At 33.6% G+C, this 16,126-nt stretch overlaps 1 long non-coding RNA gene across 1 annotated transcript; it reads left to right on the forward strand.

Annotated features, from left to right (window-relative positions):
* Nucleotides 1-1,225: 1,225 nt before the first annotated feature.
* Nucleotides 1,226-15,411, forward strand: LOC128210414 (uncharacterized). Its single transcript, XR_008257163.1, has 4 exons — nt 1,226-1,363; nt 13,862-13,907; nt 14,365-14,447; nt 15,322-15,411. It is a non-coding gene; the product is annotated as an uncharacterized LOC128210414 (long non-coding RNA).
* The last annotated feature ends 715 nt before the right edge of the window (nt 15,412-16,126 follow it).

Below are 16,126 nucleotides of genomic sequence, written 5' to 3' on the forward strand. Positions count from 1 at the left end.
TCAAATTGTTGCATGTGGAAGGAGAAACACCATAAAGCGCGCGCGCAGTTATGGGGCCTCGAAAATATCTTGATCTTCATTCAAGGGTTTAATAAATAGAAAACCTGATTTAAGTTTGCAAATCAAATCAATTTTTCTTTTCATTCGGTATGACATAACAAGACAATACATTTGTTTTGAATAGCTATTCCCGACCGTCTACACCTTTTGGGAATTGCCCATTTTGAAATACAGAAAAGACATCTTTGTTGATAGAAATAATGTTTTACATTTTGGAATCACGTGTTTTGAAAAATATTTGACCGCTAATGTAAAAAAGTTAACACATACATATCAACCAAACTCATGTACATATACATGTATTTTGAACATTCGGAACTCCTCGGTTGTATTAAAGTTTGCGATGGAAAATGACCGAGAGGTAACGAATGGGTTTTTGGCAAGTAACAAGTAGCACATTTTTTAAATGTACTTCACGGTAAAATCTAAGAAGCCTTCCTTAACACGAATATAGAATGTTGATTTACTGTCCACAAAATGACAGTTTTAAGCAAAAGATTTATAAAATGTGAATATGTTCTTCAGTGACAAATGTTGTCACATTAATCTTTTTTCTGAAATATAAAACTCCCATAACAAAAACTACCCATGAAAATGTAAAAAAAATCTATGTTTTATTTTACATTTTTTTATGCCAGAAATAGTTCGTTTCTGAACCATGTGGTTTAACACATTTATAAATATGGAAAAAAAATGTTGACCGGTAGCCGCACCACCAGGCTGTTTGCATTCGTAAGCAATTCTTTTTGGTAATTCATGGTGTATATTTCGTATTCTTATGTGTACAAGACGGCTGCTTTCAGTTGAAGCTCTTGTTTAAATAAGCGTGTAGTGTTGACATGATATCTTCTAGATGCCATTAGTTAAGTGTAAATTACATGATCTATTTGAGTAAAAATATTCGGAGCTCCTCGGCCATTTCATTTTCAATAAAAATGGCATATGAGTTCCGAATGGAGTAGAAATGGTCTGTAAATGTTGACTGCTACCTTAGTGTTGTCTGCGACAATATCATCATCATATTCATCATCAGAATAAGTAGATGATATCGGCAAAAAATATTCGATAAAGTACATCGAGACCATAGGCGACGATGACGCCATAATTCGATAAACAACTACAAGGTACCAAACGAACACCAAAAGGAATATTATTTTGTTATTATAACAAATTATTCCATGTGCAATTCATATATTAAGGCATCGGTGATGTACCTGTTTTAAAGGGCCTTTTTGTTTAAATAGCATGTTGGTAGTCTTATCCATTAAAGTCTATTTACTTTCGAGCACCATAATAAGAACAGGTACAGTAATAAGAAATCGGATACACAAACTTTCGGATATCGTGATTATGAAATTGGTACGGTGACTTACGCAGTAGGTCTTGTTAAAGCTGCTTGTGAAATTTTATACACTAGATAATTAATAACACCTTGGAAATTTTAGAAGAGTTTTAACAGTTTTATAATATCTTGATATTTACAAAAATGCTGATTAGTAGGATGCCAATTAACAAAGAATGCTGATTCAAAAGTGGTCTTTTGTACTGTATTGGTAACCTAGCAACGATCTCGGCCAAAGTGTGAAGTGAATCGATAAATTGTTTATTGCACTATGTTCTTTTTGTGACAGATTTATATGGTATTTTAGCATGGTTAATAGAATTTTGAAGTTTTTAAAATAAGTTTTCAGGCCAATTTCATATGATTGAGGTTTTTTATAGCTAAAAAATCTGCAGGATGGCCTTAGACGGGTCTCAAAAGCAGTATATTTTACCTTCCAATGATAGAGTTCACATTTCTGATTTAGACTTTTGTCAATAAAGCGTAGCCATTTTGAAACCGTATAGCAGGTGCTGTCATCTTCTGTTTAATATGCTTAGCGCTGGGATATGTCATTCTAGGCTAGGAAAAAAACAAATGCGATATGGACTCGTTAAGTTGCCAAATAAAAAATCATCAAAGACTCTGAAGCGGCTGTTAATATGGACTATTAACATCACCAGGGGTTTAAATAAGACCCAAAATCAGGAATTTTTTAAAATTCCATGTCTGATTTTCATAGAATTTGTAGGTAAAGAAGCGCATTTGATGCACAACTCAAAATGTTTGTTTTCATGTTTATTGTTTATATTCAACCATAACAAGAGTCTAGTATAGGGGCGCATGGGGATGCGAGTGGGAGGGGTCCACCCCTGTCACAGGGGGGGGGGGGTATGTGGGGTTTTCTTATTGAATGTTTTGTTTTCATACTCAATTTGAACCATTTTCCATGATTTTCAGACTTGTACAAAATGTTGTTGCTTTTTCACAAATTTTAGAAGGGTGTGTTTAAATATCAAAATTAAAATTTGTCTTTTTGTCTGTGGTAATATGACTGTACTTGTCTGGATTTTTCTTTAGTATCATGATTATACACTTTTACTCTCAACAATTATGCAAAGCAAAACAAAAAAATGTCGGTTCATTCCCCGTCAAGGCAAACTGTGAGAATCTAAACAATTATAGTTTAACACGAATGAAAATAGCTCTCTAGATAATTATATGAGCAAATAATGCTTACAACGCTTACAACGCTTACTTGCAATATAAAAACCTGACAATTGCAAAGTACATGTACAGGAGACAATATTTAACTGTATCTACAAACCTAAATTGTAATGCAAGAATGTCTATAAAACAATTATAATGTAATGGCACTTACCCTGGTATCAGGTGTTAATAATACTTAGTATTAATGCACATTCATTCCCCAACAGCTTTTCGGCTGCATAACTGCAGACGTGGCAGTTCCGTCCGTCCACCCAGAGAATGTTACACGTCTGTCTTGGTCAAAAACCTGTTCCCAACTAACTAGAGAATTACACACCCAAAACATGTACAAATTATGATGACAGAAAAATGGTCAGAGCAGTGAAAATTGGTCAAGTGTTACCGTATCGTGTCGATACAATACTACCTAATGATTGATTTTAAATCAATGTTTAAACTAGTACAAGCAAATTGTATTAAATAATAATACCATAATATAAATGTAAAATGAGATTTGTGACAATGGATATATTTTAAAATAACTTGCCACATGTGCTCCACATATCAAGAAGACGTGTCGCGTGCAAGATCCGTGTCCCTACCTCTTACGTCAAGGTCACACTTAGTGTTTGTTCACAATGGAGTGCTGCATATATGGACAAAGAGTATAGGTTGTCGTGTCCGAGCTGTAATTAACTTTCTCTTGTATGGACAGATTTAAAAATAACTTGCCACATGTTTTCCACATACCAAGACGAAAATGTCAAATATGGGTGTGTTTTTTCTATGTTCAGAGGCAATTCAAAATAACTTGCCATATGTTTTTGACATGTAAAGGCAAGATCAAATTTTCATGTACTAACCTTGTTCATAGGCCAATGTCACATTTGGGGGCATTCGTCACATACTGTGACAGCTCTTGTTTTATGATATATTTTTTAACGAGTTTAGGCAGATAATGGGGGATTCCACCGTTTTGAGGTATTGCATGTATGATCAATCCTTGCGATGTAAATATCTATCACAATACATGATGACAGACATTTCATACTGATCTCCGAATGGGATGAAGATCAATAATTTCTGAAATGATATTTCCAAAACTTAACATAATTTATTAGGATATTGAATGAATCAGCTCAGGTAAAAAGACTCCTAAAAAGTAATTTTTAATTTGGATTTTTCTGAAGATTGGGAAAAAGATTACATTTCTTGCTTTGAGAATGGGTCCAATAGTCAGACTCAGACCAGTGGTTATTTGAGTAAAGGCCTGGACACCTATCCAAAATCCAGTATAATTATGTTGACTTAAATAATTGTTAGTCAGTCTTTAAAATATGCTGAGTCAATTATCTATGTAAAGTTGAGCTTTCAGATGGAAATGTTTTTCAAAAGGTTTGAGATTTGAGCTGATAATCTGTACAAGTAATAAATTATAGCGAAATAAACCTGTGAGACTGATATAAGTCTGAATCGAAAAAAAAAATCTGTTCTGTTTCTGTGATCAGAGTAAAGTCATTTGAATTAACTTTAATCAATGTCAGGTTCTGCATTATGTTTGGTAAATTTAATCATCAATGCTCAATTTGAAGAAAGTCGCAAACAAAATAAAATTCTGCAGTTACTACTTTTAAATTATAGGCATCAGAAAACTGGATTCTAAAAAAAAATGTTTAAAAATTAAATTTAATAACAGATGACTCATTCATTATAAGCATCTGATTGTTAACTAAACAGATTTACTGTATGAAAATCTAACATCATTACCCCTACTATTGCATATTTGCAATAATTGTGCTATTTTTAGCTCATCTATTCAAAGAATAAGGAGACCTATCCTAGTCACCCAAGCGTCGTTACCGCTTTTGTTAAGTTTGCGTACCACCTCAAATATTTTTAAGTCCATTGACGTATGGCTTTGAAACTTGGCACACTTGTTCACCATCATGCCCCCTGAACTTTACACAAGAGGAGGTAACTTGATCAAGCATTTTGAAAATATTATGCCCCTTTTTCTAAATTAATGTAAATATCTCAGCACATCAATGATCATGTATTGCATTGACACCTAATCTAACAGTGATCCATGATGTTTTGCCAAAACTTTTCAATCCATACACTGATAAGCGGAGGAATAGTCAAGCGCGCTGTCTCTGTGATAGTTCTTGTCCTTTCAGTGTCTATAAGTCCTAAACTAGTTGTTAGAGGAATACTGGATTCTGACATTTATTTTTGTAAAGCTAATGGAATGAACATGATTATGTAATAAAAGTGCTCATCTGAAAAGTCTTTTCATGTCGGATTAAAATGTCACACAGTATTTACAAAAGGGGTATCAATTGGTATGTGACGTAATTTTATAAATCTGCAGTTAATTGCTCAATTATTGGACAAGACCTAATGCATCGAGGTTGATTAAGTTTTTTTAACTTATCAGATACTACTGTGAACTTTTAAAAAAATATTTTATCATGAATAAATTGTTGTTGTTTTTTCAAAAAAGACACTTTCATGTGGTCTTAAATTTCTGGACTTCATTTCATTCAATAAAAGAAAAACAAATTTTGAGCCTGGGGTACTAGGTACGAAAACGTTTTGAAATACTAAATATCAATCATTTGTTAAGATAATTATGCTCACTTCCCACTTAGGACACTCGGGTTCGATTCTTGGTCTGAAAGCATAACTTAAGATTGGTAAATTATCAAAGGTGGAAAAATGATCACTGATGAGTGCTGCAGTGCACAGCAGGGACCTTTGTGTATCTCTCATATGTAAATGTAGAGGAATTGTTGCCATCTTTGGCTGATTCTTTACTATGACGTAATGAGAAAATCCACTTGTTTCATTATGGACCAATCAAGTCAAATTCAAATTGAAATGATGTTCTTATTTCATTGACCAGTAGATGACCCATATTGATATTAGGGATCATTGTGTCAAGGGTCCAGGTCAGTGACCCTGATAGCAAAAGGCTGTTTGATAACTTGACAATGCCTGTACCCACGGCCCTCAAACTTTGCATTTAGATTGGGGGAAACCAGTATTTGATAGTGTTGTGCCGATGATCAATTATAATTGATCAGAAAGACCTATGTCGGAGAGAGTCACTAGTGAAATTTGAACAATCGACTATCGAAACAAGAGGCATAACCGCTACCAATCAAAATATGTCATGAAAATATGTTTTGAGTCTGGTTTTTGGTAGTTAAAGTTGAAATGCTACAGTATAACTGTTAAGTTTTCTGGTCATTTTCTAATCTAGTCAGTTACTATGTACAGTACCTTTATCATAACAAATTGTCCTTGTAATTGAAACCTTAATGGATTGGTTCTAAACTTCTCATATTTGTGGTTTAAAAGTGAATTTTAGCTCACCTTAGCCGTAGGCTTAGGGTGAGCTTTTAGGATTGATGATTGTCCGTCGTCTGTCGTCCATACACACTTAGTTTGTTAATACTCTTGGGGTCACATTGTGCCTGAATTGTCAAGAAACTTGGTCAGGACGTTTGTCCCAGTAATTACTCGAATGAGTACGAAAATGGGTCATCTGGGGTCAAAAACTAGGTCACAGCGCCCCAATATGGAAAAACCTTGTTAACACTCTAGAAGTAACATTTTCAGCCCAAATGTTGTGTAAAGTTGTCAGAAAGTTGTTTATTGATTTCTAGCTCAAGTTTGAATACGGTTAACTGGAGTCAAAAACTAGGTCACAGAGCCCAGATGTGGAAAAACCTTGTTAACACTCTAGAAGTACCATTTTCTTGGAAATTTGTCAGAAAGGTTGTTTGATGTTTTCTAGCTCAAGTTTGAATATGGGTTATCTGGTGTCAAAAACTAGGTCACAGAGCCCAAATATGGAAATACTTTGTTAACACTCTTGAGGTAACATTTTCAGCCCAAATATCCTGGAAATTTGTCAGAAAGGTTGTTAAGATGATTTCCAGCTCAAGTTCGAATATGGGTCATCTGGGGTCAAAAACTAGGTCACAGAGCCTAAATATTGAAATACCTTGTTAACACTCTCTAAGTAACATTTTCAGCCCAAATATCCTGGAAATTTGTCAGAAAGTTTGTTTGATGATTTCTAGCACAAGTTCGAATATGGGTTATCTGGGATCAAAAACTAGGCCACAGAGCCCAAATATAATAATACCCTGTTAACACTTTCGATGTAACATTTTCAGCCCAAATATCCTGTAAATTTGTCAGAAAGGTTATTTTGATGATTTCTAACTCAAGTTCGAATATGGGTCATCTGGGGTCAAAAACTCAGGTCACAGACCCAAATACGGAAATACCTTGTTAACACTCGAGGTAACATTTTTAGCCCAAATATCCTGGAAATTCGTCAGAAATGTTGTTTCAATGATTTCTAACTCAAATTCATATATGGGTCATCTGGGGTCAAAAACTAGGTCACAGAGCCCAAATAAGGAAAAACCAAGTCAACACTCTTAAGGTACCATTTTCAGCCAAAATATCCTGGAAATTTGTCAGAAAGGTTGTTTTGATAATTTCTAGCTCAAGTTTGAATATGGGTCATCTTGAGTCAAAAACTAGGTCACAGAGCCTAAATAAGGAAAAACCTTATTAATTCTCTTGAGGTATCATTTTCAGCCCAAATATGGAAAAACATTGTTAACACTCTCAAGACAACATTTTCAGCCCAAATATCCTGTCAATTTGTCAGAAAAGTTGTTTCCATGATTTCTAATCAAGTTTGAATATGGTTAATCTGGGGTCAAAAACTAAGTCACGGAGCCCAAATATAGAAATACCTTGTTAAACACTATAGAGGTTACATTTTCATACATCAGAGAAGCCAAATCCCTGTTATTGCCCTTTAATTTTAACAAGTCTATAGCACAAAGATTTACTGAGGTGAGCGATATAGGGCCATCTTGGCCCTCTTGTTTAAACATGAAATTTATCTTTCTTTGTGTCTATTTTACACAAGTGACATGTATACAGTATGAAATAAAATTATATAAGTTAAACCACAGAGCTAGTGGTCACATGTTATGTAATAGTAACTTGTAAACACTAAAGGATAGTTGTGTTCTGGATAAATAATGTAATCTAGCAAAGAAATGTACACACAATATTGTTAGGGAACATTGGTGCTTAAAACTGGTGCATGTACTGTATCTTTATGCCTTAAATATGACAGGGCTTTTTCTGCCCATTTTGGGAAAAAGACCTTAGACATTTTGGGAAATTGTGTTGTGAAAATGCCAAAATTTGTAAATTTTACAGTTAAAAAACAACAACGTCTAGTCTCCTGCGATTAGGAAATGATTTAATATTTGTTTATTTACCCTTTAAAAGACCCAAAAAATATCAATCCTTGGGGTGTAATATCTATTGCAATATATCATGACAGTTAGTAAATAGTTTATACTGATCTCTGAATGTGATGAAAATTATTGATTTCCAAGTTCAATTATCAAACAAACTTTACATCACATAATTTATAAGGATGTTGAAAATGAACCAGTACAGGTAAAAAGACTTCCTAAAAAAAAAAAAAAAAAAAAATTATTTGGATTTTTTTCTGAAGATTGGGAAAAATATAATATTTTGCTTTGGGAATGGGTCATGATCAAATCGATAAATAATTGATCATATATATAGGTTTCATAAACTGATTATCGATAGTATTTTTCTGTCTGATTCCAAACACTAATATAACATAACATAACATATCTTTATTCGCATTAAACGGCATATGCACATTTATAGCCACATAATAAAGTACAATATGGAACAATGAAGACACAGATTATTTACAGAGAGGTCAAACATTCAAGAAAGTAGGTGTCATGTTACAAAAAGACATAGTAACAATTTACATATTTCAATACGTTAAGATTTACATTCAGATAAATGATCAATAATGAAGTGTTATTGCTGTAGCATTTGTTCTAAGGCAAAATGCGAAATAGATAAACTTCGCTAAGTTGTTAATACAGTGAACAGATGTTGATGACAAAAGATTGTCAAATTTATTAAGATTAGGCCACGAGTTATAATAAGGTTTGAGATATTGTTGTAGGAGGAGTTTGTATTTAGGACATACGAGTAAGAAATGATACTCACTTTCTACGACATTCATGTTACAGTGTAAGCATTTACGTTCCGATCTTATAATGTTTATATACCTTCCAGTTTCAATGGCTAGGTCGTGTGACGAAAGTCTAAATTTTGTAATAGCTATTCTATATTTATTTTCATTAACGCAGTTTAGATATTTTTCAAACTGAAAGTCATGCTTAAACCTTGCGTATGATGATAGTCTACTTGAGTTGTTAATGTTTGCATACCAAGTTTGCTTATATATATCGACGATGCGTTGTTTAATTAATTCAAAGCTGATATCAGCAGTGTATTGATTTTGCCAGATGTTTGTCATTCCTATTTGGTTTAATATTACTTTAATTTGATTAGCCCAATTTTTGCCTCCATATATGTTATTGTTATCAGCGTCAGTCTTGAGAAATGTATATGCATTTACCAATAACGCATTATTTGATTTTAATATTTTAATCCAATATTTTATCATTATTAATCGCCTAGCTATTATCATAGGGAAGCGCCCAAGTTCACCGTATAATCCGTCTAAATTGGTCGACTTTTTTACGTTTAAAATTTTTCGGAGAAATTTACAATGGATTATTTCTATATTTTTAGATTCGTGATTTCCCCATACCTCTGCACTATAGTTAATAATTGTGAAACAAGACTGTCAAATAGTTTGCATTTATCAATTGAATGTAACTCGATTTGGTTGAAAACGATAAATAAGTTATGGAGTGCGTATGAAGCGTGCTGTGCTAGTCGCTTTTGTGTTCGAAACCAATTACTATTTTTAAAGAAGTGGATGCCCAAATATTTGAAGGATTTTACAACGTCTAGTATAGTATTACAGAGTAAGAATTCAAAGTTTGTGTGACGTCCATTTTCAAATATCATAACTTTTGTTTTGGTGGTATTTATTTTTAGTCCCCAGTCATTGCAATATCGTTCCAGGTCATTTAACATAGACTGCAATGCTTCTGGTGTTTGAGCGAATAACACCGCATCATCTGCAAAGAGTAACAGAAATATCTTGATTTCATTTGCTGTAAAAATACCAGCTATATCAGCGTTAATATTATTTATAATGTCGTTCACGAAAAATAAAAACATTAGACTGGAACTTGGATCCCCTTGTTTAACACCGATATTTGATTCAAAATACCGTGATGTGTTCGAATTATACCGTACACAAGATTTGACAACGCTATACATAGCTTGAAGCGCCTTTACCATTTTTGAACTCACATTTTCGTTAAGTAGTTTTTGCCATAGATGTAATCTATCTATTTCAGTGTTCTCAATAAGAACCGGCTGCCGGCCAAAATGGATGGTTCAAATGGCAATTGGGCCGGTTAAAATTTGGAAAACTAAATGAATTTTAAATAGAATAAGTAGAAGCAGGTCGGTTACTTTACTCTTTGAGACGGTTCAACTGAAACTTATTGAGAACCCTGTATTTTATCGAAACATTTTTCATAATCTAAAAACGCACAATACAATTTCTTTTTCGAGCTAAGTGTTTTAGAAATAATGGACTGTAAAATGAAAATACAATCAACTGTAGACTTTCCCTTTTGAAAACCAAACTGATTCGTTATAATTTTTTCATGTTCTTTTGACCATTTTGTGAGCCTATTTAATAGTACCTGTGAATATATTTTTCCTATAATATTTATCAGAGTAATTCCTCTGTAGTTTTTGGGATCCTCTATGTCCCCCCCTTTGAAGATTGGTACAATTATACCCAGTCCCCATGAGTTTGGATATTCGCCGTTATTAAATAGAGTATTAAACAGTTTGAGTAGAAATCCAGATGTTTGATCAAAAGAATGTTTAAAAATTTCTGCGATTAAGTTATCATTGCCCGAACTTTTATTATTATTTTGTGAAAAAACGGCGTGTTTAAGTTCATCGTAGTTTATATCTATGTCCAATTCGTCGTCATAATTAATAATCGGAATATGGGTATCATTGTCAGCATTAGTATATGATTCAGTACCAAATAAGGTCTCAAAATGAGAGTATAAGTCCTCAACACTCAGATTTTCGGCATTACTATTATTGCTTTTATATTGCTGTTTGATCTTTTTCCAGAATTGTCTTGGTTGTTTTGTTGCTAAGTTACGTAGTGTATTCTTTTCTCTAGTTTTAAATTTATTCTTTTCTCTTCGCTTAACTCGGTTATAATTAGCTTTAGTGTTTACAAAATGTTGTCTATTTTCGTTTGTTTTATTTTTTAAAAACACATTTCTTGCAATCGTATATTGTTTTCTAGCGCTGTAACATTCTTCGTTAAACCATTTTTTCTTTTTTGCATGATTAGTTATGTTCTTATCAAAATTACGGCGAGTTTTACCGAAAATATTCAATGCATTTTCTTGCAAGAGATCAGTAAACTGTATAACAATATTATCTAAATTTTCGTCTGGAGTGTAGTTTTCAATACGCTCTGTAGGAGTTTGCATAGATTCGACATTTTCTCTATTTAAAAGAAGATCGTGGAAAGCATTTATCTTAGACTCATCCCATTTAATAAATCGTTCCGTATTTTTTACATTAGTCGCGGGCTGCTGGTAAATATAACGTTGTAAATGTATTTTAATTCCATTATGATCCGAGAATTCATTCGGTTCTAATACCTTAAAGTCACTTATGTATTCAAAATCATGTTTATCTAATAACAAATAATCCACTGTGCTCGAGCCATTTAGTGAATGAAATGTAAAGTCGCTGTTATCATTGTATAACCGGCCATTACCAATAAGAAGCGAGGTAGATTTACAAAGCTCGATCAAGCGTTGCCCGTGCGAATCGATCACTTGATCCCTATTGACACGTGGTTTAATATCAACAATATTTGACATATAGCTGTCATCGTAATCAATGTATCTGTCAAAATCTAATACATCGGATAAATCCGCTGTCCTTGAGTTCATATCACCTGAAATAAATATTTTGCCAAGAGATTTAAAACTTTCAATATCAGATTCAATAATATCGAAAAAATCTATATCATTTTGGTTTAAAACAGTGGAACCTTGCGGTAAAATATATGTATTACAGAAGTATACATCATGATCAAACTTAAACAATGAACTGCATAATTTAACCCATATTATACCGCACTGATGTTTCTTCACAATGCTTATTTTACTCCTTAAACAGTCTTTATAGTAAATTGAAATACCACCGCTATATCGACCTTTCCTTGTATTAAATGATTTATTACCATATAAATGTTCACTTTGGTATCCTTTAATGTTTAAATTAATCTTGTTGTTATTGGATAACCAAGTTTCAGATAGAAAAATTACATCGTAGTTAAATAATATATTAAGAAAGTCTGGGTCTGCTAATTTTCTTGAAAGTCCATTAATATTCCATGACAGGATCTTTAAATCACTCTCCTGACATCCCTAGTTCTGGCCCTGTGCGTTGTAACGTGGAGGATCGCATACTTTCCCGTTGACGTATGTCTTGAAGAGGTTGCCGTTTACGTAAAGTTTATTTCCAGCAAGCCTTGTGGTTTTTCCCGTTTGATTCTTCAGCTTTGATGATATCAAATAACGCTTTCCTGGCATCCCTGGTCTGTTGCGGTCTCTGAACACCGACCCCCTGCCTGGCCTCTTTCAGTTGTTTTTTACGCCTTCGTCGTACGATTTTTGTCGTATCTTTTCTCTGTCGGTGTAATAGCGACGATCGGTCGGGGCTTTGGTGCTTTATTTGAACCTAATCTATGTATGCGGTCAAATAACAAGTCTTTTGTTTCAATGCCGAGTTTAGAGGCTATAAAATCCTTTACAAGAGTGTCACAGTTTTCCTCGGGACCATGTTCCTGTATTCCGTAGAAAATCAAATTATCCCGCATTGATCTTGATTCCAAGTCTAAGAGCTTGTCGTTCATTTGATCTTTTTGGATTTCAAATTCGTGCGATTGATTTTTTAAGTCACCACATGTTTGTTGCAATTTTCTAATTTCAATTTTTGCCTCGTTCACTTCAGTTTTCTGTCTTTCAAACTCATTACTAATAAAGCTGCATGACGTTTCTACTTCCGTAACCTTTGACTCTAGATTGTTGATTTTAATATCCATGTCCGATATTTTGAGATTGATGGTATTAACTGTCTTTTCAATATTTGGAAGTGACGTTTTTATGGATTTAATATCTTCCATGATCTGTAAAGCACAACTTGGCGGAGTTGACGGCGCCGGGGGTGCTGGCTGAAACATCCCTGGTGACTGCTGCATACCATAGGTGAACGGTTGTTGGAAGTTTCCAATAGGAGAGGTCATGTTTAAATTCATATTTGACGTATAAAGTTCAGGTGTAAATGTACTATTGTTTACCTGAGCTGGTATATAACGCGGTACACTCGATGCGCTCGTGCATGAAAGATGATCAAAATGTCCGCTTTCTTCACACAATGGGGAGGTGGCTTTCCGTTTTGCTTTTCGTTGTTTTTTGCTACCTTGTTTAGAATTTTGATTTGAATTTTCGCCCGACATGAAGATAATGCATTCGTAAACATGTTACTCCAAAAGTTTCCACAATTAAACACAGATAATTCCCTTGTTTTTTAAGTTATTTCGAGCACGGTAAAATCCATGTCTTCACAGTTCAGTCACGTGATTTCATAATATATGACCCCTATGGATTTTGAGGTCATAGAGTCAAAGGCCAAGATCACAATTGTATATATATATATGAATATAGGTGAACAAAGTTAAATGTAACTCCTATTTACTTGTTCTGTGCTCTTTCAAGGATACAAATTTATCTGCAAATATCAGTCATCATTTGAACATCATTAAAAACTCTACCTACTATCCCCACACTTTTGAATGGTCATGATCCTTAATAAGACTGCCTCAAAGGCAATAAATGTCTGACAAATAAGCTGTCATTCCAGTGAATGCATATATATTTCATTCAGTTGTGCATTTTTTCCTGATGACATTGCTCAAGATTGAATTATTGCGCATTTAAGGCCATACTACCCTGAAGTTTGAGAAACTACAACAATAATACATGTAATCTTTTATTACAAATCAGTGTGTATGCTTAATTTCAAGGGTAAAAAACACAACATTTGGTCATACATTTATATTATTGCTTGCCACTGTAGCTTATTATATTTACTTGAAACTTCAGTAATTTTTCAGAGGAATATTTGTTTGTGTATTTTCAGGGTAACCAAGATCAGAGTTACAAGGGAGACCGTTGAGGTTGGCATTGTAAGTTGAATTTGGTAGTATGATATGGTATAGCTTAAGAATTCAATGATATGGAATTAATTAATGAACGAAGTGTTTAATTATGCTTTTATTATATCAATTTGGCATTGACAAAAGTACTACCAGTCTGCATGCCAACAAAATTGAGTGATATAGTAAATTAAAATAGTTCTAATAGTTCTTTTCTCGGCATTAAATGTTTCTCTACATGACTTGGCGCATGTTGGTGTTTTTTGTTAAAAGCTGAGCTAAGAGTGGCTAAATTGAATTGTTGTGGTTATGCATGTTAGGAATAAAATGGACATTTAAGCAGACCACAAAAACAGCAGCTTTACATTGTAACAGAATTGTTTGGTTGTATATTGCAGTCTCAGAACAAATGACTTTACTTTGTAAGATCCGGTGGAACTGATTTTTTTAGTTAACTTTTTCATATTCATGTTTGTCCTTTTTTCAGCCCGAGATGAGGTTCACATTGGAGGAAGAACTGAACCCCACTTGCCTGTTTACATTTATTTGCCGGGAGAGAGACTTTATACAGTACGTAATTCTTTTAGTGATTCTTCAACAATTATCTTCTTTTTCTATATGTTGCAGTGAACATACTTTTTGGTGGGTATGTTAAAAGGAAAAAAGTAGTGAAGCCCAAAATATTGCACCCACTTTCAATTATGCCAACATGTGATGTCTCTGAAGAAAACTACAGAACACACAGATCTGTTTTGCTCATAAAATCTAAGAAAGCAGACAGAAATAGTGTACTTGTGCTTGGCATCAAATGGTTAAAACAAGATTCAGTATGTAATCTAAATTTTTTTATCAAACCAATTATGCAATTCACTAGTGCAAGGCTTGTGGGCTCGTGCTAATTTTACCACAGGTATAGTGGATGTGTTAGAGATTGATACCATTTGAGTGTTCTGTAAAAAGGGAGACTTTTATTGGTCAAAAGAGATCATTCTCTTGAGATGCATAAATGATATAACAAGTCCTTCTAACACAGTCTGCTAACTGTGAAAAATATATCATTTTGTTGTTGTTGATCACACGCAATAGTGACTTGACTCAATGTACGATAAATAATTTAGTTTTGTGGATTATCATGTTGACAAAAAGTGTTAACTGACAAACCTTGTAAATAATGATTTAAACTGGACCAACATACCTTGTACCAGATTTTGGCAATTTGTCATCCAAAACATGATAAGATCTGAAGATAATTTATAAGAACAACATACTAGTACTGTCCATGTAGTTATAATAAAAAGTAACATGTATCTTTCCAAACTGTGTTATGCCATAATACATCTGTACATTTAACAAATCCAACATTCTGCTGTAGAAAGACGTATTATATAAAGTACCTGTAAATAGATCTCTCACAAAAGATATTTACTGTTCTCTTTTATTGCAGATTGTGCAACAACTACAGGTTGAATGTTGTAGATTCAGAAGACCTTTTTGAGCAGATCTTGGATAGTTTACAGGATGTGAAGCAGTCAGGGTGAGAAATTAGCTGCATTGTAAAATACCTGTCTATTTATTCTTGCTAGTGAAGACACTTTTAGATGATAGGTGCAACTTCAAACTTGGTTTAGTCAGTGGTTGATAACCATTGGACTCAAATTGAATATTGAGCACAAACTGATATATGAGGTTTTGAAATAAGGTGATAATTGGCTGATTTAAATGATGTGGAGTTGGAGTGATTATGCATGTAAAATTAACCTTGGCCTGAACTTAAAGTCATATCCATTCAAGCCATCAAAATGAAACTTAATACACATGTTGCAGAGGTAATATGTTTGTAAAAGTAATAGAATTATGCTCCTGCTTTTACTCCCTGATTAACAAAGTGTATATTGGAATCACTCAGTGGACAATCTGTCGATTTTTAACAAAACAATAACCTCTGAGGGGTGGTCTTATTTTAAAGAATCAGTTGACATTCCTGTGTGGAGGTGGAATTTAGGGCCATGTTTCACTCCTGTGATAGCTCTATTTCCCATAAGTTACAAGACAACCAGCTTTTGCATTTTACATGCAAATGAGTTTATTACTGAAATATTTGCAACATTTTAACCCTTTACTTGCACAAATTGTGAGTACATGATATTAACCTTGATGTAAGACCTGCTATTCTTCATAAAATGAAATTTTTCTGGCACAAATATATAAAATCAAACAAATTGCCTGAAATTAATGTTTACCGTAATGAG

This window comes from Mya arenaria, chromosome 12, assembly GCF_026914265.1.
Source record: "Mya arenaria isolate MELC-2E11 chromosome 12, ASM2691426v1".
Taxonomy (NCBI): Eukaryota; Metazoa; Mollusca; class Bivalvia; order Myida; family Myidae; genus Mya; species Mya arenaria.